The following is a 17964-nucleotide window of genomic DNA, read 5'->3' as shown; positions in this document are numbered from 1 at the left end:
TGATGATTCATACGACCGTTTAATTTGAACATCCATTTGTCTGACCATATCATTACGTCGTGAAAACAGCCAGCTTCACTATTCTAACAGTACCAATCACAAAATTGTCCTCAATGATCAAGATTAACTTCATGAATCGCATTCTATAGTTGAGGTATGAAAAGTTTGATCTTTGTCCAAAATACAGTTAACTGTATTTTGGTCCAGTGGGATGCATCCGCACCATATCCATAATTAATAATTATGGATCCACCATAATTCTCCCTACTACCCACACTTCTTGAGAACACTGTCTGACTTCTTTGGTGAATGTTTTTTGGCAATCTTTAATTCTTTTTTTCCCACAGCTTTCTGTATGAATGTTGTAAACAGTTCCGTGTTTTTCAAACTTATCAAGGGGGTGCATGATTGCTAGATGCATTGGCACCTCTGTCCATATCGATTTTCCTGTACACATTGAACCTCTTAAACATTTTCATACTTCCAGTGCTGTTGTAGAATGCACTTCCATCCTTCAAATGTTAGCTGATTATTATCCATACCCATTGGGTCACCAGTTAATCTGCAACATAAAAAAAAAAAAAAAAAAACTTATTGAAAACCTAATTGTTTATTTTAGATTTAAAATAAACAACTTTTTGTTCAAATTTGCTATTCTGGCTATTTTGTAGCCAGAATAATATTTTGTAGTTTTTATGAATCTGACTTGTGTGTGTGTGTGTGTGTGTGTGTGTGTGTGTGTGTGTGTGTGTGTGTGTGTGTGCGTGTGTGTGTGTGTGTGTGTGTGTGTGTGTGTGTGCGCGCGCGCACATGAATTATATTTAAACATTTAAAAATTTTGTTCCATTATACAAAACCTGTTTTGTTTATTATTGCAATTGGCCTTAAAAAAATGGTGAAGCTATCTTAAAATTATCTGGCATCCTGGTTGGAAACCTCTGCTCTAGATAAAGATTTAATAATGTTTAGTTGTTCATTGGGTCCTTTTTTTTTTACACCACTCCAGTGTGATTTAAAATTTTGAAACGATTTTAGGAAAGCAGTAATAAAAAGTCAGTTCACCTGCTGAGATCATCTTGTCTCCTCTTCTAGCTATCTACATTCAAAGAGATAAATATTTGCAAATAAAAATCCATAAATCGTGCTTTTCTGATTTAAGTTTCCTTAAGAAGGCACTATCTTAGGGTATATAATGGTTTCTTTCAAAAACCTTTCTTCCTTATATATTCATGTCTTTATCATGAAGGAAAGAGATTATACGACAACCTGAACTTTATGGTTGAGGTTGTCATATAGTCTCTCAGCATAGCCCAATTCAGAGATTACTGAAATCTTGATATTTGCTCTCATTCATGAGGTTCTTCTTGTGCATAAACAACTCCTTCCAAAGTAACTGGAAAAAGAAATTAAAACTGTCCTGGCAGATTAGTAGAGTTGTCTGTTAGTGGTTTTCATTTCATTTTACAAATTTTTGCACTCTTTAAATATACATGGTTAGCAGGGAAGGCAAGATATATAGAAAGCATAAAATGCCTTTTTTGCTGATGCTTTCCTAAAATTCTTTCAAAATTACTAAACAAGCGCAATGTAAAAAACAAACATGTATATCATTCATTATTCACTCTTTAAAATTCAAATTGTCAAACTCTAATAAGTTCACAGAAACCTCCATATGACGTTCCATATACTAGTAGGAGAATAACTGAATTTGGCATTGTCTAAAAACATTCCTTAGCAATAATCATCCAAATATAAATAAAGCATGGGAATTGCAGGATATAGTATCATATAGGGATACAGATATATACATATGCACTCAGTGGCGTAACTGTGCCACTGCAGCCAATGTGGTGCATTGGGGCCCATGACAAAAATGGGCCTCCTGCCTGAAACAGAAAAATTTTTAATTGAGTAAAAATGGAAGTTTTTTAGTTATGTTTATGATAAAATCTAATATATCTACGAACAATCATTTTTATTCACACAAAGCTGCACAGCACAAGCGAAACTGTAGTGAATAGAGGTAAAATGGTATTAGCTGCTGCTTCCAGGGAAATTTTTAAGGATTTGTTTTTAAGGTTTTTTATTTTTACCAAAACAAATATTTTCAGGTGGATCTACACTAAACTTTGAATTGGAGCCCACTTTTTTTAGTTATAACTGTATGCACTCCTCCCATACACCCGAAAATCTGTTTCCCATCATGATTTCATTTACATACAGAAAAATAATGCATATCAAATTCTGTTTCCTGTAGGATGTCAACTCAGTATTGCGGGGGCGCCTCCATAGCGAGGTGGGCAGGAGCAGCAGTGCGTAACACACGCTTCTTGATTAGACCGGGTTCGAGCCCGTGAGCCACCAAATATGGAGGATGCGGAAAGGTCAGGGCATGACCACCGCATATCCCTGGAGCAATATGGCCTTAGTTGCTAATGCTCCTAAAAACCAAATAACAACAGCAAGTGCGGGACCTTGGACTTGAAGACATGTTTATGCTTTCAAATGTAATCAAGCCTGAAGTAAAGGAAGATTATCCTACACATAACTTATTTAAAAAATAAGCTGGAAAAGTATATCTTTTGCCACATTTAGCTCCATGCATATCCAGTATATGTTTCACCAAAGTGGTATCAAATGAGAAATTTTACCATGCTGCAAAATATATAGACCCCCACCCCCACCACCACCAAAAGCTCTGATAACTGTGCTTGGTGGAATAGCATAATCTACCAGATCCAGTGCCATATGGGAGTCTACATAGCTTCAGGATGCATGCTTTATATGTTCTTCCATTCAAATGAAAGTTTATATAATAACCTTTCATAGTATTAATCCAGTGGAAAAATAATGCAAGGAAGCCAGTTTACACATCATCAGCCAAAAAAAAAAAAAAAAAAAAAAAAAATACCCACTCCCTTAATAATTTATTGAGGCTTTACATTTATTGACACTACCCAGTTCCACAACACAAAATGAAAACTTATTCCAACAATCTCACAGGTTTCTGGACACTATAGTTTACTATATTCTTGTCAACAAAGCAGAACTTACTGCTTGTTGACAAGAATATCCCCTTTTGTGCCTCTGACTTATTGCTTTTCGCTGCATCTGGTCCAGCAGATCATTATAGTAAGGACTAAACTACATCTGGTCCAGCAGATCAGATACAGTTTAGTCCTTACTAAAATGAGGTTTACAAACCTGTATGCAGTATTCAAGATGCAGCCTAACAATTGCTTTTTACATTGGGATAATCACATACTTGTCCCTGGCAAAATTTCTGTATATCAGTGACAGAACATGATGGGTTATCCCAGCAGCCCATCTGCATAGTTACCCCTAGGTCATTTTCATTCTCCACTGTCTCTTGAGTGTGATATACCCAATTAAGTATGTAATTCTAGTATTTCTGCTACTAAAGTACCTTGCATTTATCGGTGTTAAATTTGAGCTGTCGCTTTTCAGCCTATCTGCCTAATTTCAATATGTTAATAAATATTGAAAACAATAAAGGACCTAGCACCACATCCTGAGTGATTCCACTAATAACATTGTTCCGTGAAGAACAGTGGCCATTAATAATCACTCTCAGTCTCTGCCACCCAATTATTCCTTTGTCCATAGCAATAACTTTCTACAGTTATATAATTGTAACCCTCAAAAGTGACATTAATTTTTAAAAAATTAAAATTTATCTTCATAGTTGAAGACATAAGTTTCTGGGCATAGTAGTCGCCATGAAAGATCTTTGTCTGCTGTGATTATTTTTATCAGAGTGATGGAGATATCAGAGTATAAGTAAAACCTTTCTAATTAAAGAAGACATACCCAGAGAACTTGTCTATTTCACTTCATCACAATAATGTTTGGCCACTGCAAGGATTATTAAGAATTTTCTGAATAATATGCTTAATAAACCTTTCATTGGTCCTTATATAACCTTTACCATGGTTGTCTTACCTGCTGGATATGAATTCTCTGGTGCTTTATTAATCTCTTGTAATTTTCTTTATTACATGGCTTCAGACACTCAAGGCTGAAGATATGCTGTAATCTAATAATTTTGCTGATACCATTTGTAATAAGCAAAGAAACTTTAAATACTGTAAATCTACTCTAATATGTGAATGAATTAAAAATAAATTATTTCATAATGTTTGTGTGTCACATGCAAACAAACTAGAGTAGGCATTTAAAGGCACATATACTATATATGCTTAACACATTTCTCCTTTGGTTTCCATTTGTTCAAAGGTATTTGGCATATGGAGACTTATTCTGATGGGTGTATTAAATTTTATTATGGGATCTGTATAATCAAGAAAGAATTATAATGCAACTCTTATAAACTTTGTAAGTGAAAATTGGGTTGCAGTTTCAGAAACTGCATGTGGATAATTTTATGTTGAATTATATATTTAGCTGTGTATGAATTTCTCTGTTGAAAGTTGTAATATTCATAATTTTAATCAAGTTGTAAAAATTGTGTTATTCTATAACTGCTGGCTGCTATTTTCAGAGTTATATTTTTATAATGCATATTCATCAGATTTTATTGATTGTGCCTTTCTTGTAAGCTGTATCAGTGTGATTTTAAACAAATGCTATGCACTTTGTTATTTAATTTTAATATCCGTCCATGTGAACAAGTTACAACACACCTACATGTAAGTATACGTACACAAAATATATATATAGTGTTCACTTGGATTGTATTATACTATACAGTTTGATGAATTGTCTTTTGAGAATATTTTATGGGAAGTACTTTAGCCATGAATAAGAATTGTGAATAAATCTATAAACACCATACACATGTGGTTTTAATATTATTTTTTGCTGTGTTTGTGCCTGCCAATTTACAAAACACTATAATCTTATTAGAAAATAGTTCAACAAACTTGCAGTCATTCTTCATATCATAACTGCCTTTTTTTTTTTTTTTTCCCCATATAAAAATGCCGTCATTTTATTAAATCAAGTGTGCAGTTTGTTCCCATAATTTAAGTTTTTGACAGTGTATCGGAATTATGCTACCGTTCTCTAATATAAAAATATCTAATAAGGCTTCATGTTCTAACCAAACCTTCATTAAATGATTGTTATTATGGAGATGTTAATTAAGAAAATGTAAAATAAGATTCGCTAAATGAATTTATAGAATTTTCAGATAGAGAGAGAGAGAGAGAGAGAACTGTGTTGTGTTTTTATCTATTTCCATCCATGATTTATTTCAGCCACTGTTATCTTTCATTGCCTTTTGTATTACAAAACCTCAATACAAAATAGTGTGAGACCCTCTAAGGTCTCACAATGTACTTATTATTTTCACTGCTTGTGGCAATGCCCGCTCCCCATATGGGCTCCTGTATGTTGTAATAGAACCTTTCTGTATTTGAATTTCCACAAGTTGCAATATATGGTAAACATAATAGATTTCATTGATATTACTGGCCCCCTGGATTACTATCACTAGGATCTAATGCCCCCAGCCCAGGAATCTAGCATTTTTGCCATACACCGCTACCTGTGAAAATTCAATTTAGGCAGTGGTTCTTTCTTTCCCATACATCTGTCAACTATCAGCCATATGTAAAATTCAGAATATCTGGCAAACCACTATAGGTGGATATTTTGAATTTTAAATTTCAGCTTCAGTATTAGGCATTACTTGCAGGTAAAAGAAAGTTTTAATTCAGGAAAGTATGCAGCTTTCCTGAACTAAAATATTTACTCCTTTTTATTAAGAGCCACAATAGATTTATTCTCCCCCCTCCTTTAGAACAAAGTTAATACCTTTACAAAAATTCTAAACAGTCACAAAATGCTTGAGATATCTGAAAGCTGCTTGGAAAAGCTTTGTGAACCACATGTAGTCCATTACCTACACATTGAGGTTCCTGGGTTAGTTGCTACATGGGTAAAGCATACACCATGTTTCAAAATAAAAATTCGAAATTGGCAAACTGGATAATAGAATAAGTTCCTACATTGGTTATTCTAAAATTAGGGATATAGCACAGGTGACTGTTACAAATGTAGTGAAGAAATGGCTTGAGTATTCAGATCCACAGGAATCTTAAAAGAAGATAAATTATGAAAAGAAGTAGAAAATTATAAAAAGTCATCAAAAGGCTATAAAGGTTATACAGCTAAACAGGCACATGTCTCAATCTATGCAAAATTTATAGAAAAGTGGAGGGGAAGGATGTTGATCTTTTATTGCTTCAAAAGCCTAATTTACAGGTGTATGTGTTGTGACTGCAACAGGAATTGATTCCTTGATGCATAGACAGTGTGTATAGCTGTATGTCAGTCAGTTTTTAATATTAGTATCCCCTAATATTAATATTAGGGGAAATAATATTAGTATCTGTAGTTGGTCCTGGCAGCTCCAAAATTTGCCCCCCCCCTCAGTAATATGCTACAAAAAATGCTAATAAACGGATATTTATGTTTAATATTTAGGCAAGATTTTATATAAGTTCCAATAAAAGAATTGTAATTGATGAAAGATAAAATTTTAGAAGGCTTCAACAGAACAAAGATATTACAAAAGGCTGATTTATCAAAAGAAGTTTGTATCTTGGAAATTGATTAGTAGGGGTTAGTTGGAGATAAAGATCTATGCAGCCTGGTCTACAAGATAATCACAAACATAATTAAAGTTGAGCATGTGTATTCATCTATGAGAAGCAATAGGTCTGAAGTGACTGGGTCTTAGAGATCATATTCAGATCTTTTGAGTCTCAGTATGATCGAAAATATTATCATGTTGATTTCAACAACATGATTCAGTAGAGATCATAATAAATAATACTGTTCCCTTGAACAAAATGGATTTGGAAATAAGGGAATGAAGTAAAATATCAGATAAGAATGTAAGGTACAGCTTTCTACAGAAGAAACAAAAAAAAGACCAGTTTCACCATGGGTAAGCTAACAAATACTGTTAAGGCCACAAAGGATGATAAAACACCTGGAACAATCATAGAGGTGGAGGTGATGAGGAGATTGTATAGAGTATCCTGACATGCTATTGCTTGTGTAAAACAAACGTTTATATGAGGCAATCTTCCAGATTCTCATTAAGAACCTGGATAGAGACTTGACAGACCCATCTCATCAGCCAGTTGCCCTGCTCCTTGTGTTAGGGAATATCTTTAAAAGGTTAATAATAATGAAATTCACATGTGTATATGATCAGTGGATTACATTCAGAACAATAGTATGGATTTGATCGAGGCCATGGCACTGAGTCTGCACTGGTTTTGGTGGAGGAGATTAGAGTTATAAAAGAAAAATGTCATAGTTTTCTTAGACGAATCAAATGCCATTGATAGTGTAAGGTGGCATGCCCAGAAGAGTCAGATCTATGGGAGTATCAAAGCCAAATTTATTGTCATGGGGATTATTTGAAGTGAAAAAGCTGGAAATGAGAACAGCATGTGACAAGATCACATGAGAAGCAACTAAAGAGTTTCGTCTGGACTCTGTCCTTGGCTCTATTTTTGGAATACTGTTAGATGACACGAAACAACAAATCTGGCTCACTACCTGTGCCAACAATCTACTAGTATTAATTAAACCAGCAGTAGTAACGAAAACTGTTGTAAAAAACAGTGGCAGGTTACTAGACAGGTTCCCACCTTTATTTTTTTAGTTTTTGGAAAACACTGGTGGGGAGATTCTGTTTAAACACTGCCAATATTTCATCTTTTCTTAATGGGTTACAGTACTTCTTGTTTGTAATTTTTAAGTTTAATAAAAAAAAAAAATTAAAAATTTTAAAAACAACAAAAATATTAATTCAGCTGAAAATTGAAAAAAAAAAAAAAAAAAATAGAAAAATTCTCTTCCATTTTCTAGTTTAAAGGCTCATTAAGTGAACAATAAATCTTTCAAATTTGCATACTTCATAGAGTGCGAAATTTGAAAATATGTTTCCTGTAGTATGGTGATCATCTGGAAAATAACATTAGGTTTCATATAATCATCTTTACTCTGTGAAAACAATAATAAATCTTTCAAAAACAACTAGAATAAGACTGTAGATGTTTATGAAACTAGTGGGAGAATTTAAAAAAGTAACCTGAAACTTTAAACAAGAACAGCATCATAGTACGTCTGGTGTCAAGGTGTTCTTCAAGCAAAAAGTGAAATGGTTGTAAAGATGGTAGCCAATCCCCCGACAGGTTCCCATGCACAATTTTTGTGTGAAAACTAAAAAAAAAATCACTTCAGAAACTATTGCAGTAAAACTTTGTCTATATTTAGAAAGTTAGAAAAAATTTCAGCTTTTTAATCATTGATTAACTGTTAACGCAGGAATGTAATTTTCAAGGGTAACCTGTCAGGTACCTGTTGCTACCACCGTTGGGTTAAAGGAAATTACAGGAAGTAATTTGAACAGAAGACAGAAAATGCAGTGAAAGTCAGGAAAAAGGAGTGACAAGAATAACTTGAAGATAACATCAAAATCGACGTTCATACTTTTGACAAGCAAATAAGAGCAAGAATCGTCACCCAATACTTCATCATTGTGGTATACAGATTCCTTATGTTAATATCAAGTACCTTGGGATCATAGTAGATGAGAAAGAGCACAGTTATGAGAGAGATAAGATGAAAAAACTATTTTCCAAGTAGAAGGAATAACAATGAGGTGGGGGGGGAGTTTCCAGGTTAGTCTGCTGAGGATGCTCTATGACTGTGTTTTCCCTGCTTGTATCACCTATGGTATCTTGGGGACACTAGGATGAAACTATGCCTGTGCAAAGGCACCTTTATTCTGTATAGAGAAGAACAAGAAGACAAAACTTTTTTTGTATACATAAGGCACATCCCTTTCATAGTCACAAACCAGGAATTCACACAAAGGAATGATTACATAGAAAGATGAATAAAGATCATAAACACTAAAATAATGAAATGTTAGAAAGCAGTATTATTAAAATATTAGATAAAAATGTGACTGACAAAATTTGAGAACAGTAAATTAATGAAAATACATAAGGTCACAATATACTTTGTTGGGAAGTAAATACATATACAACAATGTGGAGCTGCTGGGGCTAGTGCAGAGAGGGAGGCGGTGGGATTGGTGGATGGAGCCGGGGGGGAGGGACTTGGGTTTTGCAAGTTGCAGTGTCTTGCGTCTGGGCACCAGCGAGGTAGTCTGATTGAGGTGTGTGGGACCTTGAGTGGTTTGAGTATACTCGGTGCTGGTGGGATTCTTCCTCATGCTCAGGGTAGTCGCCTGAGAGGGGCGTGGATTCAGGTTGGGGAGGGACTGTTATGGGATGGATGTGTGGAGGTTTGTCTTTGGCCGGCAGGTGGTTGATTGCTGGAGCAGGCTTCCATTTGTCGTGGAGGTTGGTATCAGGGCGGAGATGGGCAGGCATTTGGGATGGGTCTTTTTTTTTTCTTTTTCTTTTTTTTTTGGCTTGGGAAAAAACCTTGTCCACAATTTGCGCTCAAGGAGTTCCTTAAGGATCAATTTTAACTGCACCGCTTTTTGCATTCCAGTAATGCCACTGTACCAGTGGCATTACTGGAGACATCCTGGCCATGTTGGAAACTTACATGTATGCAGACAATCTTGCTATTTCCTGGCAATCATTGATCACGGCTACCATTGAAAGACAACTACAATTAGCTATAACCAAAATCAAAACTTGGGCAAAATGCAATGGCAATCAATTAACTGAGGAGAAAACTACAGCAATACACTTCTGTAAATTGCATTTGCTTCATCCAGACCCTTTATCAAAATTGAAAGGTAGAGAAATACTGATGACAAATTTTAGCATTTTATTCCAGGGGCTCACATCTGGTGAGTATGGGCTTGACAAACCCAGGGTCCTGAGCTGGATATCATCATTCTCTTTCTTGGTGATTCCCTTCTACTTCTGACTCTCTCTCTCTCTCTTGTGGGAATTTTTTTTGTCTGGTGCAGCATAAGCCTACAAAAAGTACAAAAATTATCTTAGTTAACAATTTTCAGAGTAGGACAAACAGCAAGACTTGTGTGACAAGGGTCCGATATCTTCAGCACTTAATCTTACCATCACAGCTACTATAGGAACCAGGAAAACAAGCACAGTTTATGTGCAAAGAGAGGTAGAAGCAGAGATAATGAATTGTAAAACAATTCAAAAGTCATCTCAGCAAAGCAGTTGTAATAGCCATACAATCATACCAAATTTGGGAGTAGGGAAGCACTTGTTAAAAAATAAGAAGGTAAAGTTACAAGCTGAATTAGATGCAAAGTTACAAGAGAAATAAGAAAGCTGTAAGGGGCAAGACAAGTTTTTCCCTGCAGGTAGATACTGTTGATCCTGGAACCAGGTACTGGATAAATCTTATCTGATGACCATGTACTTTATCACAGGCATACGATAAAGTACATGGTCATCATTTTCATAGTAAATTAAACTAGATTTCAAGACAACTATGAATCCCAAGAAGGCACTGAAAATAACACAAATTTTGATAATGTAAATTTTGCTTATGGAATCCAAACAAGATTTACATTTTCCTATGAAAAATATTTACATTATTCAAAGAAAGATTTATATTATTTACAGAAAGACATTTTACATTTCAAATAAGCATGACAGCACGGATACTATTTCTTCACTAAAGGCCATCTCTTCCACTTCCTCTTGGCTATTCCAGAATCATTTAGCTCCCTCCTACAATTTGATATATATCTGGCAAACCCATCACTAAAAATTTCATCATGTGTGAATGCAGATGCAAAATATCTATTCAGTTTCTCAGCATTGAACAGGATCATCAACAATTATGCAATTCATATAGCGTTTGCTGCTTTCTGACTGCTAATATGCAGCTTCTGATTTTAATCCACTTTGAGGGGGAACTATCCTACCTTTAGAACTTTTTCTTCTAATTTCACAGAAGAAAAATCATATATTTTTGTTAAGCCATCTTCTCTGGCAAGTGATTCAGCCATAATAAAAAGAAAGCCCCAAAATGTTCTGCCCTTTTCAACCCAGATTGACTCAAAGATCAAAAAGGATGTCAGAATAGCCAGAAGCGAAAGTCATATCTAGTGGATGAATGTGATTCAGACACTGCAATTTGCAGTGAAGCCTTTCTTGCTAAGAACACCCCCTCTGTTCCCTTCAATCTCGTTGCCCTTCTCTATACCTGTTCCAGCAGTTCTATATCCATCCTAAAATGTGACCCTACCAGACCTGTATGCATTACTCAAAATGTTGACTGACCATTGTCTTATACAATATACACCTTTATGGGAAACATGGCATACTACACTGGTGTGCAAAATTTAAGGACCAGTTCAGGTTTTCACCTATAGTTTCTCATATGAGTGGTCTGGATATGGGAAAATCATACCAAAGGAACCTCGTGATGTACAGAAATGATGAAGGAAACAACACGGTACACAGGGACTTTATTCAAAAATGGCAACAGCATTGGCTGCCATGATACAAATGCATCACTGCCAAAGATGGAACAAAGGGAAGAGGTGGTCCTCAGCAGGAGATATGGCCACCCCTAATGTCAATGCAGGCTTTGATGATGGAATCTTTATCGGCTCGTGACTCTGATACTTGGGGGTGCTGAGTCTTAAAGTTACATTAAATTGCCATGGTTATAAGACATGTAGACATACACAGCAATAATAAGCAAGTTAAAAATACTACAAAACATTACACATTTACCATTAACATACTTGAACTTTTATTTAAAAACAAAATCCATTCATCGGTTTTTATTTGTTGAAAATAGATTAATAACTTTTTCATTCAAGTTTGGTACACAGTTGACCAAGCTTTTCTCTGTTGAAAGCATTGCTTGAGCATTTCGCCTTTACTGATTCATAGAGCTCTTTAAAAGGCTCCGAAGTAGTCATCGGAATGGTCAAAGGAACTTTTATGAGTTTTGTAAGTTCAACCAAGTACTTCAGCTAGATTATTTTCTGAGATAAAATTCAGCAAGTCAGTTAATTTGCAATAATTCTGTAGATCATGTCTGCTATATAGAACTTGTAATTCTATAAGACGTTTTTCTCTTTTAGTCATGGGATATGCCTGAGTAGTTTCCCGTACCTCTTCCATGAGCATTTTCGTACGAAAATGACAAAGTTCTCCTTGTTAAACAATTTAGCAGCAATTAATTGCTTAAGCGTAAAAGAATATCTCTCACCTGTGTCAACACTTATATAGTCACATACTTCCTTCGCTTCAATCATTAGTGTTCTTGAAGGATTTTCACAGTACATTGAATTCCTGATTTTTATAATGGAATTAGCATTAGTAGAGGCACACGATGCAAGAAAGCAAGCTTATGCAGCATCAGCCAAAAAAAAAAAAAAAAAAAACCAATTTCACCCCTCCATTCGTTCCAAATATCAGTCCAGCTCAGCCTTAAATTTATTTAGGCTATCAACTTCCACAACAAAAGATGGAAGTCTGTTCCATCGATCAACTACCCGCAGGCTAAAGGCAAACTTCTGCACATCTATCCTACAACTGTCTTTCCTCAATTTGAATTTATGCCCTCTCAGGTGGTTATTCTGAGCAAGAGGAAGGATCCCATTAGCATTGAGCATTCTAAAACCATTCAAGGCTGTATACACCTCAATCAGATCGCCTTGCAGGTGCCTAGTCTCCAAACACTAATCTGCAAAACTTAAGCCTTTCTTTGAAAGAGCAACCCTTTGTTCCATTCACTAATCTTGTTGCCTTTCTCTGTACTAGTTCCAACAGCTCCACATCCTACATAAATGAGGCCGCCAGAGCTGTATACAGTACTCAAGGTGTGGTCTGACCATCGCCTTATACAAGGGGATAATCACCTCCTTATCCCTGAAAGAAAAATTCCTGTATATCATTGACAAAACACCATGAGCTACGCTTGCAGACCGTCTGCACTGCTCAGACGGTCATATCTGCCTGCACAATTACCCCCAGGTCGCTTTCATTCTCTACAACTATCAGTGTAGTACCACAGAGTTGATACGTTACTCTGGAATTACTGCTTCCTATATGTAGTATTTTCCATTTGTCAATGTTAAACTTCATTTGCCGCCTCTCTGCTCAACTTTTCTAGATCCTGTTGAAGCAGCATACTGTCGTTAGTTGATAAATCTGCAAGCTTGGACATTAAGCCTGATATACCATCATCAATATCATTTATAAATACAGAAAACAACAGTGGACCCAACGCTGAACACTGAGGGACTCCATTAATAACAGTCCACGAGGAGCAGTGTCAATTAATTACCACTCTCTGTCTTCTACCACTCAACAATCCATTTATCCATAGCAGCAATTTGCCTCCGATGCCGCACTGCTCCAATTTGTGCAGCAGTCTTCCATGTGCAACAGTATCAAAAGCCTTTCTAAAATCCAAATATATGATATTAAAGTTATTCCCTACATCCAGTTGTTTTGTGACCACATCATAGTATCCAATCAAATTCAGACAAGACTTCCCCTTAACAAAAACCCATCCTGTGTCCGAGCTATAACTGAAGTCTTGTCTAGATAATCCTGCATTGCTTCTTTAAAGAGTGCCTCCAGTAATTTCCCTGGAACAGAAGTTAAACTAACAGGTCTATAATTACTTGTGTCGCCCTTTGATCCTCCTTCGTGAATTAGGGTCACATTTTCACATCTCCAGCCCATGACTCCAAGGAAGCTCTCATAATTATGGCTAAAGGTTTGCTTACTTCCTTTGCTGCCTCCTTTAATATAACTGGATGGATTCCATCCACCTCTTGTGCCCATCTTATGTTTATCTATGCCAAAGATTTCTCATAATCTGCCTTTTCTTGGCTAACCTCCTTTGTGACTTGGTTACATACCAGCCTATATCTATCGTTGGCTTCCATGTCACCTATTAATTTATATGTATTCCATGGATTTTTCTTCTCTGCCACATGTTCATTAGTTCATCTGACAACCATTTAGGCCTAAACCTTGAACAATATATCTTAGTTGGTATGTAAAGCCTAGTAGCTTCCAAGATTAATTCTTTGAATGCTTCCCATTTTGAATTTGCTGTTGGCTGTTGGTTCCATCAGTTGGTCCCACTGTATAGAATTTAAATACTGTCTCAGACTTCCGTAGTCGCCTTTACGAAAATAAAAACCCTTCCCTTTACCCTTGATGGTATTTACATCTGAGTAAATCCTACTTCAGCATACTGTGATCACTGCCATCTAGTGGTTCTTTTATCTGCAGGTTCTTAATGCATGAAGAATCACTACTGATAATCAGATCAAGAGTATTACTCCCTCTAGTTGCCTCCCAAACATGCTGTTGTATTAAATCATCCAATAAATCCCCAAAGGCCTTTCTAGTGTGTAAGTGACCAACCCATAAATTCTAGTCAATATCCGGGAAATGAAAATCCCCCATTATAAAACTGATTTACTGGCCCACTCTATTTCCCTGTACAGTTTTTTATTATACTCATCTGAGTTATTAGGCCTATAACACACTCCTACTCTCAATTTTGATTTCCCAGTGCTTATGTCACACAAAACTGACTCGACACTGCACTGTCCAGCGATGTCGACTGGCTGTACCTCCTTGGATTTTTCGTGTTTCTTAACGAATAGCATAACCCCTTCTCCCTTCCTGTACACATTATACTCCCCAAACTCCAGTTCTGCATTCTTTATATCTGTGACACCACGTCTCTGATATCCCAACAATATAGCCTTTGATGTTTTGAGCAACACCTCAAATTGATCAAATTTATTAACTACACTCCTAGCATTGGTGTACACACAAGTATACATGCACCTGTTCCTATTCTTAGCTACCCTAACACAACCCATGTGTTTACTTGTACCACAATGACTCCCAGCAGTCTTTGAAATCCCCTGCATCCTGTTTTCCAGGCTGCTGCTCATTCCGATAGAAGCAGTGCAAGAATTACTTTCACCTCTACAATTCTTAAAGTTTCCAAATATTCATGTATTTTGACTGCCTCAATTTCTCGAGATTGCATTTGATTATAAATAACTTCCACGTGAGGCATTATCTGATGGAAAATTTTAACCAGAACTCGAATTTTTCATTACTCAAAGTGTGCAAAATTCCAGTTTCTTCTGATATCGTCTTATCAGCCTTTGCTGTCGTTTGTAGTTCCTCCATGCACTTTTTTAACGATTCAAAATTTTCGTAAACGCTGTTCACAGTGCAGATATTGAAGTTCTATCTTGTAGGGGAAGTCCGGGCAACACGGCTGTCCATATTCCTTCTAAGAACAAAGAGAGGCTGTGGTGATCTCGAGAAAAATGTTGATATCGACAAGAGGTTCGCAAAGAATATTCTTGAATCTCGGGTACTACTTGCTGTATTTCTCATCAGATTCAGTTGGTGTGCATAGGCAGTGAATAAAATGTGCATTTTTGAATGAAGCTTCTTTAATTTCTGTTTTTATTTCAACCTGGCATATTTGCAGCAAAGACCCAAGGATATCATTCTGAATAGTTTTTGAAATGCCTTTAAATGCTGCATTACTTTCTAAATGGTTCTTTAAATTGGAATCTAATGTACAAGCGAAATTTATTAATCCTCTGAATACTCCTGGATTTTTAGAATCGTCTTTTTCCTCATGTTATTTGGTTTTTAGGAGCATTAGCGACTAAGGCCATATTGATCCGCTTTTTCGTCATATCCACGTAAAGGAATTTCGAATTGTCCACAAAGTTTAATGTAGTCTATTATTTTAGATGATACCTCACGATTTAGATAATACCTCTTGGAGAGATAATTGTGAAAAACTAAGTTGCTGAAGTTTATTATTATTATTATTATTATTAGCTACGTGGTGTAAGGAAACTTTCCGATAAGGCTTCACCAGCCAAAAAAAAAAAAAAAAAATTCCCGAGTTACCCTGAGAGAGACAGAGAGAGAGAGAGAGAGAGAGAGAGAGAGTGTCAAAAGTAAAGAAAGAGAAGAATGATGATATCCAGCTCAAGACCCTGGGTGTGCCAAGCCCATACTCACCAGATGTGAGCCCCTGGGGCTGTCACTTGATTTACTTCATGGGGAAACACAGAGGCCTTGACTGAATCAAATTTCACAAAATCGTGTGTCGTAGAAATAACGTTTTACTTACACATCACCTCATAATATAACTTCAACTTACCAAGTTCAATCTCAATTCGCAATTAAGTTGTAATCACATAATTACACTGTTGAATATTGAGTATTGGCTTAACACTGATATTATTTAGTTACTTAATGGAAATTCGGGCGAATAACAAAAAGACACCGACATTGTGGCTACACACCCATCATGGTGAACGATGAAATCTGCACTGCGTGCTTTTCCCTTGATTCATTTCACCTAAAAAAAAATGTTTATTGGCAAGTTGCCAATGACAACAAACTACCAGATATTCACTGGAATGCAAAATGTGTCACTGCCTGGCGCACAGTGAGACCTACGGTTAATTAAACTTCAAAGTTGGAAACGATTTCACGTTTTTATTCGTTTATTATTGAAATGATTACTTGAAATAGAGAATGCACATTCTATATGCGGATCCTGTTAATAAAAATATTCATTGCATTATATTGTTCTTCAGAAAATTTCATATAACTCCGTTCACTGTATATCTAGATTTAAAGAGCTGGGGGTACTGCAGTGCCACAGTGGCTGTGGACAAGCCGCCCCTGCTCGAACCCTATGTGCGAATTTTAGGGGTGCCGGTTGCACAGATTTTCTTTTCATGCACAACGCCACTTCACATAGAGCTCAAATGGTGGTAGAATGTCTTGAAACTGAAGATATTCAACGACTGCCGTGGCCAGCACGATCAGCAAAATTAAATCTGATAATCGATCATGTGTGGGACGCTCTTGGGCGTCGCACTGCATGCTGACAGCCAACTCTTCAGTCATTTGTTGAGCAAAGGTCTGCACTGATGGAACAATGGGATTTGTTGCCACAGAATCTTATAGACTCCCTTATAAAGAGCATGGTTCACCACTGTGAGGCCTATTTAGCTGTTGGAGGGGATCCAGGAGCGTAGCTACCGTATAGCAAAAGTAAGCAAATCCGAGGGGCCCTACTCCATAAACAGATGCAAAATGGCCCATAAACAGATGCAAGCAGGAGCCGCCCCTACTACGCTGGGGCCTATAGACAGACGCAACATGTAATGAAAATATTTTTATCACTGAGCTCCTCAACAATGTCATACATCTAGAATAAAGAAGGAATTCTTATACCTTTTCGCCAAAACATAATAAATCCAGGCGGCGGCAGTCTTTATTTTGCATTTACAAATGCAACTTTGTATACTGATCAGACACCCGTTCGGTTAATGTATATGCATGCGTCGTTTCGTATGGTTTTCGGGATTCCGAATCGTGACAGGAGGACGTGGGGGATAGACCCCACCGTATACGAACATTTGGCCATATATGGTGGTCAAAAGTTGTTAGTTGATTAATTTCAATTGAAGATTGTGCAAGTTCAAGTCATTATCAAAACAGCAATTGACATACAAGAACGTATTTGTTTATTATTGCTATTTGTATTTAAAATATAAAGTTTAAAATTAAATTAATAAAAATTTTAGTTAAAAATGCATGAAAAGAAAAAGGGAAAGAGTGGAGCCCAAAAATGAACAATGGACAAAGCAAAATAACAAGCAGTCAATAAATTACCTAAATTAGATCATTTCTTTTCAAAACACAGTAATGAATTATGTACAGAAGAAGGTAAAGAAAAGACAAGTATTGAATCTAAAAATGCGGAAAATAATGCTCCTGGTGTAAATATATTATTTATTATTATTATTTATTTAGCCATATTGTAGTGCAATGAAGTCTGCGGATCATTTAAATCAGACAGGGTCATCAAACGAAAAGAATTCAACAATAATAGATATGCCTTCGTCGAAAATTAGTGTTGAACGTGCTAAAAATAAACAGCTGCACC

Source organism: Mastigoproctus giganteus, chromosome 7, assembly GCF_048544385.1.
Source record: "Mastigoproctus giganteus isolate SK-2022 chromosome 7, ASM4854438v1, whole genome shotgun sequence".
In the NCBI taxonomy this organism is placed as follows: domain Eukaryota; kingdom Metazoa; phylum Arthropoda; class Arachnida; order Uropygi; family Thelyphonidae; genus Mastigoproctus; species Mastigoproctus giganteus.
This window is presented reverse-complemented; position numbering follows the sequence as displayed.